A 12800-nucleotide genomic window follows, 5' to 3' on the forward strand; every position below is an offset into this window, starting at 1 on the left:
TTTCATTCAGTCCCTTGTTGACCAGCCTGGTGTACCAGTTGAAGATACAAAACGAAAGCCGAAGTTTTAAATTTCATGTTCAAGAAATCTTTCACACAGGAGAGCCGTACAAACATACCGTCATTTGACCATCGAACAGACTCCCATATGGACGACATAGAAATAAGCATACCTGGCTAGAGAATCCGCTGAAAGATTTGAAAACCAATATTAGGAGGTCCGGTTCGATTTTACAAAGAGTCCTTGTAATACCTATTTTTGATGTACTTTGTATCTGTATCGATAATTCTATGTCAATTTGTGGTATTGCTTATGTATAAACTGTTGTATCTGCCATGGAAGATCTTTGACTGTGTATACATGTTTCAGTTATGTGAAACTTTTGAACGCGGTTGTTTAAATCATGCTTGTGGATTTAACTAATGGGATAATAGTTATGTAATTTACTGTAAATGACTTGGCCAATAGTTAGGGAAGATAGGGTTGAATGTAAAAGATGTGGGGAAGCCCCGTAGCTATGGAAATAGCCTGGCGGAAAGGAAAAGGTGTTGTTGGCGCTCAAGTGCCAACTCGTCCGTTGTAACAAGTAAGGAGTCTGGGCTGAGCAGTGCTGTGGTCAACATCTCGTCAGCAGTAGCAGATAATTGTGGCTCATTTTCCTGGAGTTTCGAGGCCAGAATAGCTTAAGGGCAGTATTTATGGGCCTCGGATGCTGCATCTGGTGATACCATTATCATGGCATGGTTTTTAGGGCTATAAAAATATAATTTCAACGCCAAGAAGGTATGTAAGAGGGCGAGACCAACAGTACTGCTATGACTGCATCGCCGCCAGGTTAATAACCACTGCAAATTACGCCACCAGTGCCACCAGCCTTATACAAAATTGATTGTATTTGGCACTCTTTAAATGGACCAGGTATTTGTGAAATTTGGTTGATCTTAATAATAATAGTGGTGTTGCTAGAAACTCTATCTTACACTCGTGATTATCCGAAATCACAAACCTGGACAGGAATCCTATCCTAGTGAACTTAATTCCGAGTGTCCTAAGTTATTATGAGAAAGTGGTTGTACTCGAATTTAATGTTGTGTTGTCGTTTGCACAGCCAATTATATTTTTGATTAGGTCAAAAGATTGCTTATGAAAGCAAATTTATTATTTAAAGAGTTATAGTTTGTTGCGCTTTACTTACTTAATAATTAATGAGAAGAATGCTTACAATTTATCATACATACTGGTGTAGTTTTATTAATGAGGGTGGTTCTTCAAATCATGAAAGATTGGAGGTCCTATACCAGTTAGTTAATGAAGCAATGCAAAGGCTCCTTCAGAACCAGTGTAGTTAGAATTTCATTCTGTTTAGTTACTTCAAACCCAGTTTAAGGAAGAACTATTTTCTGTGTTATCTATTCTATTGCAACTTGGTTAATGCGTAGACATATAGACCTTGTACTAACCAATGAAGTTATAGGTTATGATCATTAGCAGACCCCCTGATTTAAATTCAGAATCATTTCAAGCTTTTCTCTGTTCAGTATTGCTACTAGTTTCATGTGTGTCCGTAATTGGTTTTATAAATTGTTGCAGCTAGTTCATTTAAGATACGTGTTGTTGAGAGGCATATGTTGCTGTTTACTATCTCATTGGCCATTTGTTTATCTGCGTTACTAGTTAGTAGCACCTTTATCTGCAAGGTTTGGTTACTGTACTGTTGTGTGGACAGATGTAAGAAAAGAGTTTACTGTATGTGAGTACAGGAAGGTTAGGCCATCCTTAGCACTGCCTTCTGCTTTAACATTTTTCTTGACGAAAGAATGCCTAATTAGGCCGACGATCTGTTTTAATATGTAATGTTACAACTTGATTTTGTGCTTGGAGAACGTCTGTTCCTGACCCGCCGTTTACTACTGTTTATACGCTGCTGGAGTGTTTCGGAAACGAATCCCAGTTCGATTGCTCTGTTTCTATGAGGTTATCTCTCGGTCACAACTTTCAAAAATTCCTCTCAGAGGTATAGCGTTAGCATCGATTGCCGTTTAAGGTGGTCAGTGGTAGCGTTACATCCTCTACGGCATTGGCCCCTTACCCAACCAGTATTTATGATGAATCTCTCGCCCAGCACGAAGTCCCAAGCGACTGGAATAAAGCGCAAGTGACTACAATGTATAAGAAATGTAAAAGACTGGACCCGCAAAGTTAAGACCAATGTCCCTAACTTCTTTGCTGCAGAATCCTTGACCATATTCTCAGTTCGAATACAATAAACTTTCTTGAGACTAAGACGTTAATGTCTACTAATCAGCATGGTTCTAAAAAGCATCGCTCGTCTGAATCTCACCTTGCCGTTTTCTCACATGACATACAGAGAACTGTGGATCAAGAGCAACAGGCAAATTCTATGTTTCTAGATTTCCTCAAAATAGTGTATCAGTTACAGTGACTGAGGCCTCCACAGAGGGTCAGGAACCATCGCCGTCATCCAGATGGTGCAAACTCTGATGGTGGTCCGTAGTTAAAAGGCCAACCGGTCAGAAGTTAAAATCGGCTGCGATCAAGACTGTTTTTAAATAATTTTATGACAATAAAGATGTCTGTCCTCCAACAATATAATGTAAAATTAAGAAATTATTTTATAATTTTTAACGCAATTTAAAAACGTGCTCTGTCAAAGAGCCACTTTGAATTTAAATAATTATTTTGTGCTTTTCAGTCTCGTGTGTAAAATTTGTCAGTCCATTTCAAACATTTTAATACGTGGTAAATACGCGGTAAATTTAATACGTGGTAAATTTCAAGTTTCTTTTAGTTTCTCTTCACCTGACTTGCCCAATATCTTGCCTCCTCCTACGTGCATCACCCGAAAAGACCATTAAGGTAAAATTTAGTGAGATCAGAAGTCGAAAGGAGGCCTACCAGCTTCCCAATAATCGTTCCTCCCTCGAACCAACTGCGACAGGAACAGGAAAAATGGGAAATGTCAGTAGTACACGTTATAGCCTCCGTCACTAGCAGACAGGAAATCTGGTTAACATTGCATTGTCATCCAGTTCTGTACGTCTGCTTAGCTGGGTGGTAACGTGCTTGCTTCCCATGCACTGGGCCCGGATTCGTTTCCCGGGCGGGTTGGAGATTTTCTCCGCTCGTAGACTGGGTGTTGTGTTGTTCTCATCATCATTTCGTCCTCATCATCGGCCGCAAGTCGCCCAATATGGCACCGAATGAAATAGGACTTGCAGTTGGTGGCCGAACGTGAATGGGACATCTTGGCCAACAATGCCACACGACCGTTGCATTTCATCCACTCCTGAGCTTTGTTCAAAGTTTCAAGTCTTTGGATAGTTAGTTTAAAGGTAACTGCAAAATTTGTACCGAGCAGACAGATAAATTCTGGTAACACTGAAAATATGAGTGAAACAGATATCAGCTTCAATGGCGCTGAGAAACGGCCGGAATAATTAATACTGAACAAAGCTCCGGAGCCGGATGGACAGTCTATCAGATTCTAGTCTGACTTTGCGGCCGAGTTAGGGCCTCTTCTAACTGCAGCCTATCGTAGCTCCCTCGAGCAGTAAACGGTGGCTATTAAATCAAAGAAAGCGCAGGTCACACCTGCCTACAAGAAATGCTTTAGAAGCAATTCACAAGCTACCTTGCAATACGATTGAGCCCCATGTGCTGTAGAACTTGGAAATTGGTGGTAAGGTCTTATGGGGCCAAACTGCTGAGGTCAGAGGTCCCTAAGCCTACACTCTACTTAATCTAACATAAACTAACTTACGCTATGGACAACACACACACCCATGCCCGAGGGAGGACTCGAACCTCAGATGGGGGGCAGCCGCACGGACAGTGACATGTTGTAGACTCTTAGAACATATTCCTAGTTTAAACGTAATGAGTTACCCTGAACAGAATGAGGTCCTCCATGCCAACGTGCATGGATTCCAAAAACATCGACCATGAGAAATCCAACTGGCACTTTTTCATACGACGTACTGAAAGCCATGGATCAAGGCAATCAGGGAGATTCAGTACTTCCCGACTTCCTAAAAGCATTTCACTCAGTGCCACACATTAATTGTTCAAAAAATGGTTCAAATGGCTCTGAGCACTATGGGACTTAACTTCTGAGGTCATCAGTCCCCTAGAACTTAGAACTACTTAAACCGAACTAACCTAAGGACATCACACACACCCATGCCCGAGGCAGGATTCGAACCTGCGACCGTAGCGGTTGCGCGGTTCCAGACTGTAACGCCTTGAACCGCTCGGCCACCTCGGCCGGCCCTCACTTGTGATGAAAATTGCAATCGTATGGGGTATCAAGCGAAATTTGTGGCTCGATTGAGGATTTCTTGGAGAGTAGGACACACCATGATATTTGGGTGGAGAGTCGTCGACAAATGTAGAAGTAACTTCAGGTGTTTCCCAAGGAAGCATACAGGGATCCCTGTTGTTCATGTTGTACACAGAGTGTTTTAGAAGTGGCAGTCAATAATTCACACACGGAAAGTACAGGCCAAAAGTAGCTAAAAAGCTCCAATACACACAGGTCCAAAATCAACCGTTGTTGAGATTCAACACATTTTCTGTTGCGGTTCACCAGTGTTTAGGATCACATGGTATCTCCAAACGTTGAAGTATGTGTTATAAATTTTGCCCATGCGTCTCAATGCAACACTGAACTCGTCTCAATCCGCAAGCGTAATTCCTCAAGAGCGCTCTCCTCGGTAGCATGGACCAGGATTCTGACATGACCCCGCACTCAGAAATCCATGGGATTTTAATCCTGAGACCTTGGAGGCCCATGGCACAAGCCTCCTCTACCTATCCAAGGCTAATCATACGTCCGAGTTAGAAACCGGTGCATTCGTAAATAAAAACGTGCTGGAACACCGCCATGCATGAACCACATGTTCAGGGGTTGTTTCAGTGGAACATCATCATGTATATCTGGAAGTGCAGTCCGCAGAAACCAAGTGTACTGCTGTCCAGTTAATCTCTGTGGTAGGAAGTGTGGTCCTGCTATGCGGTCTCCGAGCAGTCCTGTCCATACGTCCAACGAATAATGCTGCTAATGTCGTGATACGTGTGTCGCACTGGAACTGACATCAACCCAAATGTGACCCAGTAGTTGAAATCACCGTCACGGGTAAATACAGTCTCACCCGCGACCAGAATACTGCTTACAAACAAGGGATTCAGGGGACACTGTTGTTGCTCCCATTGGGAGAAATTCTCTCTAAGAGAAATGTCTGCATTGTTGAGGGCATGCACTCGCTGGAGATGATATGGATAGAGTACTTGTCGACGTAAAATCTGCCACACACTGCAGTGACTTAGGACACGCTCTTGAGTAGCAAACCTTCATGTTGAAATACTAGGGTTCAAATGGTTCAAATGGGCCTGAGAACTGTGAGACTTAACATCTGTGGTCATCAGTCCCCTATAACTTAGAACTACTTAAACCTAACTAACCTAAGGACATCACACACATCCATGCCTGAGGCAGGATTCGAACCTGCAACCATAGCGGTCACGCGGTTCCAGACTGAAGCGCCTAGAACCGCACAGCCACTCCGGCTGGCGAAATACTAGAGTGTTTGTGTACAATTCGTAACACTCTCTCTTCAACCTCGAGTGTTATGGGTCTGGGTCGATCTTCTCGTGCGTGGTGTGCAAAACTGTGACTGGTAAAACTGTGACTGGCTGAACGTACGCCTGTCGGGCTGCCTGCAGAACGGATTTTTCTTCATGCAGTCTTGCACCCTCAAGGCCGCTGCTATTCGCTTTGCCATACATGAAGTGCATGACAGCATACCCTTCATTAGCGTAACCTCTGTCCATGGTGCCTTCACGTTCGAAACTGATTGTGAAGCCAGTACGCCACAATGCACTGAGGGGGAAAGGGGAGAAGTAGTTGCGCATGCATAAACAAACAGATAGGCGATCCCACATGTTGAGATACCAACGATACAGCGGTATCCAGGGGCGTTTACAGTTGGTTCCCAACTCGAATTAATGCCGTATCTCGGCAACGGTTGATTTGCGAACCCATGTTTATTGGAGCGTTTTAGCTACGTTTGGCTCATACTATTCATGTGTGAATTATTGACCATCAGTTCTGAAACACTCTGTATTAATGATCTTGTGCACAGTGTTAGTAATGACACGACTCCACATTAAAATTATCTTTAGTAGAAAAGGGGGAACAATAACAAAAAATTTTGATCACTTACCCAATGACATAAAACGTCTGACAGACCGAAAATTAAAATTTGTAAACAAACTGAGAATGTTCCTCCTTGACAACACACTTTATTCCGCAGAAGAATTACTATTATTGTAATATGTAAAAGGTTGCGATAGGAACTACTAATACACACCTGCATATTTATTTTTTCTTCATTAAACACTTAGAAGTGTTCAGCATATAACTGTATGTGAGCTGTGGCGCCATTAAGTCAGTAGGCTGTTCTGTCTGGTGCCACTAGCTCAAGGGTAGTATCATCTATCCCTCTCGTGGCTCCGTTGCCAATATCTATGAGGAAGAGTTGGTATGTGTGAGTTGTGTCCTCAGAAACTCTTTGGTTGCCGATATATATATATATATATATATATATATATATATATATATATATATATATATATATATATATAAGGTTCCCTGGCCTGAGAGTGCTCCCTTCCTTTTCCATCCTCTCTGGCGTCTCCCTCGGCAGGTCCCACCTGGCAGTTTTATTCTTCATCGTGTGTGCTCCAAGTGGCTTTAAAGTGTGTTTTCTGGTGTGTTTTTAATACTGTGACTGACTTTTAACCTGTGCGTGTGCTTCAGTGTCTTCTTTGTGTTGTAACAATCGCCAACTGTGTTTTTTAACTTTATGTCGACTTTTTTAATTGTCCCCTCATGAACGTCTCCATTTCAGTATTTTTACCTCCATTATCTCCCCTTACTCTGTTTTATGTCGCCCCTTTTTATCGCCTTATATGCAACATTTAATCTCGTGTTAGTTGTCATGTCTCTCGGCTGAAGAGCGGCGGATTGTGCCGCTGACAGCCCTCCCTGCCCATGTAGGGCAGGAGAATGAAATCACAGTAAACGGAAAACAATGAGGGTGAGGCACGAAGTTTGCAGATTGGCGGTAGCATCGCAACAAGAGGTGGTCATGAGGTCCGAGCGGCCGAATCGACGAGCTACGCAAGGAGGGCCTGCACAGAGGAAGGATCCGGAGTACTTCACTGGGGACAGCGTCGACTACAAGCAGCAGGCCGACAATCTTTCGGTTGATTGGCAACGTGTGTGTTGGACGACCCCTCATGGCTGGCTGCTCCCTTCTCCCTGGCTGTCATCGGCACCACTCAGCAACCGCCGCGACGCACCGTGGATCCATGGAGCTGCTTGCTGATAAAGGGGAGTAACATTCTGTAATCCTCGTGGTGATTGGTTATTGTCTACCCGACTTCCTAATTATTTTGTGGTTTGTACCCAACTCTGAGATTCACTCGGTCGGCTCTTCGGTCGTAAATATACACCATAGTATTGTACTAGACACCAGTTTTCGTTCGAAAATTTGTTCTGGTATTATATTTCCCTTCCTTTCTAGTTCATGGACGATCGTTAATAGTGTAATGAATCAGCTCCTGGTCGGAAGTACAGTTGGAACAATTGTACTAAGGCACAGGTTGCCATTAAACAGACAAGGGTCTTGTGGTTAGATTTAGATGTAAACTGGTTCAATTCCTAGATTGTAATCGTATTTGAGATAATCTGAACTACCTGTTGTACTAATATGTGCGTTCCTGTCTTTGAAAGACCGAATCATTATTGGCATATTATTAACCGGATCTTGTGGTTCCGCCGAGTGAGTTCTTTTGCAATAAGTGCTCATACGTAATGTTGTAAAAGGTCCCTTCAGAGCGGCCTTAATAACTGAGAAGCAGTTTAACTTTTGACGTTTTAACAGCCAACTGTCACCAGGGCTTTCGTCAGAATAAGATTGTCAAATGGCATGTGTTGGGTTTCAGCCGCACCGTGTTACTGATTGAAATGAAAAGGTTCCTCGCTTTGAGGCAAGCCTTATCATTGTCATAATTGTTTCCTAATTTGTTTAACCTTTAAGCATAGGTGCGCATCTCAACTCCAAACATTTCGACATACAGTTTCCAAATTTTTAAAAAAATTACGTCATTTGTTTGAGTAATTGAAACACCCTTGTCATCAATATTACTTATATGTTTTCATGAGTTTCAGAAGGGCATTTAATAAGAGAAACGGTGTCGAGAGCGATAGTAAACACCGCTGTTTCACCCGATAACGAGCGGGCTGCAAGTCCGGGCCCTTGTAATTACTGTCATGTTGTTCTTGTTTTGCTTTCTCTTGTAAAAGCTTATTAATTTCAGAATTTGTTAATTTGTAACCAAAACAAATTTATGATTATATATTGTTAAATAAACAGGATGTGTGGAAAGAAAGTTACATCGGTGGGTCCTCCCTTCTACATTTCCCTTAATACCAGTACATGCTATGTATCAATATGTAACATTAATTTCCAGTGTGAATGTAAAATGACTCGTTCCACATTATTACGACTTATCATTCAAAATGATCTATGGAGCAAGAAAAGTAACTTACTAACTAACCTCAGACTTTCGCAGATTATGCAGTGATGCATAATGAAATACTGTTTGGAAGAAACTGTACAGATTTTCTGTCAGACTTTGGTATGATTTTAAAGTTGCGCATAGATCGTCAACTTGCTTTGAATGTTTAGAAGTGTGAAATTGCGCTCTTCAGAAAACGAAAGTGTATAGCATATTGTGACAGTTATAAGTTATAAATGGAATCGGTCAATTCATACAAATATCTGGGTGTAACACTTTGTAGGAATATGAAATAGAGCGATCACATAAGCTCAGTTGTGGTTAAAGTATGTTGGAAAAATTCGGTTTATCGGTAGAGTTATGGATAAATGCAACCAGTATACAAATAAGATTGCTTACAAATCACGCTGGGATCCTAGAGTATTACTCAAGTGTGTGGGACCCAAACCAAATAGCACTAACAGTTGATACTGGATGTATACAGAGAAGGGCAAAATGAATGGGCACAGTTTTTTTTATCTATGTAAGACTGTCACAGAGCTGCTGAAAGAACTGAATTGGCTGACTCTAGAAGATAGACGTAAAGTGTCCCAGGTAAGCCTTATTACAAAATTTCAAGAACTAGCTTTAAATGATGACTCTAGGAATATACCAAAACTACTTATCACTCCCAAAGGGATCATGAGGATAAGACTGAATTAATTACAGTGCACACGGAAGTGTTTAAACAGTTTTCATCCCGCTCTCCGTACCTGATTGGAGCGACAAAAATCCCTAAAAAGAGCCTTCCCACCTCTCCCTGCTTTGCCACGCCTGTCTGCTTGCATGGAACCTGAAATGCATTCCGATACTACCTGCACAACATTCCAGTCTTTCAGGGTAGCCAAGATATCAGACATTACCAACTGTTTTCACCACCATTCCCACTACAACCAAACAGACCGATAAGAAAGCTAGTTAATACTGAATTGTCACCCAGGTCTGAGCCATGTTTAAAATTTGAAGCATCTAGCTCATTGGGAAGTTAGTTTGAAATCGATTGCAAAATTTGTACTGAAAAGACAAATAGACAAGATAGGGATCTTGTAATCTGACCCCTCCTTCCTACTTGCAGCTACTGTCCACATTAGTCTTTTATGAACATTTGAGAGGAGCGAATATTACAATAAACTTTCTAGTTTACTTATCTTTCCACATAGAGTTGGCTCCAGTTGTTCTTTTCTAGGGGTTTGATTCTTGAAGCTGAAATTCTCACAATTTAGGTCCTCATGGCTGAACTGATCTAAATAAATTTGAAGTTTGTTCTTGCAGAATTTTTGTTGTTACATTCATATATTTTGTCACATTTTAGTATATCATACAGTCTTTTGATTTTTCACATTAACAAACCCGAAATTTTATTCTTCGGACAAAACGAAAAAATAAGTGCGATCACATTAGAGAAATGCTTACTACTCTCTCATTCAGCGGAAATAATAGTATTCCAAAGCGTTTACAATTTTTTTTGACAAATGAATTTCTGTTAGTTTCGATTATTTTTCATAATTAAATAAAGAAATAAACATAGTAAACAGTACTAGATTGCGCTTTAATAATGGAAATTTTAAGTGTGACAAATAATTCGTAATTTCAAATGTTGCTGAAAAAAAATTTAACTGTTAATTCACAAATAGTACTTTTCAATCATAACATCCAAAATAAAGTAATTAATTTTCTTAAATTTTAGCTTTAAATATAACAAGCTGTGTAAAAAATTATATGAAACTTTTCAGAAAAGGTGGTGAGATAATACTGACCTGTCCCAAATTCGATATATAATACTGGTATCGACAACTACTGCTGAGGAAAAGAAATGCTAGAGGGGGATGTCCGTTACAACCTGATAAAAACGCGGTAATAGTTCACTTTCGTGCCTTGAACTAAACCGAAACTTTTTTTAGTCCATTAAATTTCGGGCATGCAGCTGCGCAAATAAAATTTCTTCCTCCGATATTTTGGCCGCGAATCGCCCGGCCATCCTCAGAGTAAGACGCAAGACTGACGACAAGGTGCCAAGCGCGGCCGAACATACTGTGATAAGGGAATCGAATGTCTGTACGCCTTCACCATAGGCGGCCATTGTGTAAGCGAATCTCTTTGCTGCCGATCAGCGTCTGTAACTGACTGACGGGTAGCGCCGCGGCGAAGGATATAAGGCCGCGCTTCGCGCTTTACGAGATTAAATTAATGCGGACACTTTACTGCAAATGACTTACATTTTCGTAACGCTCTTCATCGGTAATGCTGGAATTTAAATTGGTGTTCGCGAACCCCTAGCCTTGATGACAGGTTTCACTCTAACAAGCATACGCTGAATCAGGTACTGTAAGGTTCTTAAGGAATGGCAGCCCATTCTTCACGGAGTGATGCACTGAGGAGAGGTATGGACGTCGGTCGGTAGGGCGTGGCACGAGCTCAGCGTTCTATAGGATTCAGGTCAGGACTCTGTGCAGGCGAGGCCATTACAAGGATATCATTGTCGTCACAGGCCGTGTGTTATGAAGAGGTGCTCTATCGTGTTGAAAGATGCAAGCGCCATCCCCGAATTGCTCTTCAACAGTGGCAAGCAAGAAGATGCTTAAAAAACAGTGTAGGCTTGTGCTGTGATAGTGCCACGCAAACCAACAAGGGGTGAAGCCCCCCCCCCCCATGAAAAACACACCGTAACACCACCGCCTCCGAATTTTACTGTTGGCGCTACACACGCTGGCAGATGACGTTCACCGGGCATTTGCCATACCCACACCCTGTCATCGGATCGCCACATTGTGTACCGTGATTCGTCATTCCACACAACGTTTTTCCACTGTTCAGTCGTCCAATGTTTACTCTCCTTACACCAAGCGACGCGACGTTTGGCATTTGCCGGCGGGATGTGTGGCTTATGAGCAGCCGCTCCACCATGAAATCCAAGTTTTCTTACCTCCCGCCTAACTGTCGTAGTACTTGCAGTGGATCCTGATACAGTTAATAGTTCCCATGTGATGGTCTGGATAGATGTCTGACTATTACACATTACGATCCTCTTCAACTATCGGCGGTGTCTGTCAGTCCACAGACGAGGTCAACCTGTACGCTTTTGTGGTGCACGTGTCCCTTCACGTTTCCACTTCACTATCACATCGGAAACAGTGGTCCTAGGGATGTTTACGAGTGTGGAAATCTCGCATACAGACGTATGACACAAGTGACACCCAATCACCTGACCACGTTCGATATCCGTGAGTTCCGCGCAGCGCCCCATTCTGCTCTCTCATGATGTCTAATGACTATTGAGGTCGTTGATATACAGGGTGGTCCATTGATTGTGCCTAGGCCAAATATCTCACGAAATAAGCATCAAACGAAAAAACTACAGAGAACCAAACTTGTCTAGCTTGAAGGAGGAAACCATATGGCGCAGTGGTTGGCCCGCTAGATGGCACTGCCATAGGTCAAAAGGATATCAACTGCGTTTTTTAAAATAGGAACCACATTTTTATTACATTTTCGTATAGTACGTAAAGAAATATGAATGTTTTAGTTGGACCACTTTTTCGCATTGTCATAGATCGCGCTGTAATAGTCACAAACGTGTAAGTACGTGGTATCATGTAACATTCCGCCAGTGCGGACGGTATTTGCTTCGTGATACATTACCCGTGTTAAAATGGACCGTTTACCAATTGCGGAGAAGGTCGATATCGTGTTGATGCATGGCTGTTGTGATCAAAATGCCCAACGGGCGTGTGCTATGTATGCTGCTTGGTATGCTGGACGACATCATCCAAGTGTCCGGGCAGTTCGCCGTATAGTTATTTAAGGAAACAGGAAGTGTTCAACCACACGTGAAACGTCAACCACGACCTGCTCCAAAGATGATGCCCAAGCAGGTGTTTCAGCTGCTGTCGCGGCTAATCCGCACATCAGTAGCGAGCAAATTGCGCGAGAATCAGGAGTCTCAAAAACGTCGGTGTTGAGAATGCTACAACAACATCGACTGCATCCGTACCATATTCCTATGCACCAGGAATTGCATGGCGACGCCTTTGAACGTCGTGTACAGTTCTGCCACTGGGCGTAAGAGAAATTACGGGACGATGACAGATTTTTTGCACGCGTTCTATTTAGCGACGAAGCGTCATTCACTAACAGCGGTAACGTAAGCCCGCATAATA

Source organism: Schistocerca cancellata, chromosome 3, assembly GCF_023864275.1.
Source record: "Schistocerca cancellata isolate TAMUIC-IGC-003103 chromosome 3, iqSchCanc2.1, whole genome shotgun sequence".
NCBI lineage: Eukaryota > Metazoa > Arthropoda > Insecta > Orthoptera > Acrididae > Schistocerca > Schistocerca cancellata.